Genomic DNA, 1,594 nt, shown 5'->3' on the forward strand with positions numbered 1-1,594 from the left:
TGCTGGGATTAAAGGTATTCACCACCATGCCCGGCCGTAAGCATGTGTCTTACAAAGAGAATATAACTTAAAGACCAGAAGGGAATGTTTTGTTTTGTTTCGTTTCCATTTTGTGCATTGGTGTTTTGCCTGCATGTATGCCTATGTGAGAGTGTCAGATCTTGGAGTTACAAAGCTGCCATGTTGGTGCTGGAATTTGAACCCCAGTCCTCTGGAAGAATAGTCAGTGCTCTTAAGTGCTGAGCCATCTCTCCAGCCCCATAGGGAATGTTCTTATGAAGAGTTGAAGATTGAAGAGTGAGAAGTCAGAGGTTTAAAAGTACAGATAAACAGTGACTTGGAAGTAGGCAATACGTAGATGGTAAGATTAGCCTCTATTTCACAAAAGCACCTTACAGTCAAGTTTGGGCCCAGGATAGGTGGATTCAGCCTATTTCTTTTGGATTCAGTCCTTATAAGAGCTATCCTAGTATGGCACACCTCTGTAATCCCAGCACTCTGGAGGCAGAGGCAGGTGATCTCTGTGAGTTTAAGGTCAGCCTGGTCTACAAAAGTGAGTCCAGGACAGCCAGGACTATTATACAGAGAAACCCTGTCTCGAAAAATTAAAAACAAAAACAAACAAACAAAAAAAACCCACCTATCCTCTTGGCCTAAAACACTCTTTCAGGTTTGCCCCCACCTTACCTTCTGGTCTGATCCTTTTGGAAACGTCTTCCCAGTCCTTGATTAATTTGTCCTGCACTCAAATTTTTCCAAAAACTCTGTAATCCTCCTGTAACTATATTTAGTCATATTTGTCCATGTCTGCCTTTCTGATTGTTCAGGACAAAAGTTTTGAGGATATCTGTCTTGCTTAGCATCCAAAAATTGGCACTTGTAGTAACCAATACATGTTTAGTGAGTTAATGCTTAAGGCCATATGGTGGATGGATGGCATTGGATTTTTTTTTTTCTCCAGAGATAGGGTTTCTCTTGTAGTCTCCACTGTCCTGGATGCTTTGTAGACCAGGCTGGCCTCGAACTCACAGAGATCTGCCTGCCTCTGCCTCTCAAGTGCAAGGGTTAAAGGCATGCACCATCACCACTCGGCAGCAGTAGATTTTTGTTTATTTGTTTTGGTTGTTTTTTGGGGGGAGGTGTCTTGTTTTTCCAGATAGAGTTTCTCTATGTAGCCCCAGGTGTCCTGGAACTCCCTTTGCAAACCAGGCTGGCCTTGAACTCAGAGGTCTCTCCTGCCTCTGCCTCCCAAGTGAGGGGACTAAAGTCATGCTCCACCACACCTGACATTGAGTGACATTGTTTGGTATGACTGAATCCAAACTGCATATCAATCTTTTTAAAGATTTTGTTTATTTTATGTATGAGTGCTCTATCTGCTTGTACACCTGCAGGCCAGAAGAAGGCATCAGATCACATTATAGAAGGTTGTGAGCCACCATGTGGTTTCTGGGAATTGAACCCGGTACCTCTGGAAGAGCAAACAGTGCTCTTAACCACTGAACCACCTCCCCGAGCCCCGAATATCAATCTGTTGATGCCCTTCCAGGTTGCAACATTTCATTTCACACACTAACTATTCAGAGCCAGTTAC

This window comes from Acomys minous, assembly GCF_964271855.1.
Source record: "Acomys minous genome assembly, chromosome: 11".
Taxonomy (NCBI): Eukaryota; Metazoa; Chordata; class Mammalia; order Rodentia; family Muridae; genus Acomys; species Acomys minous.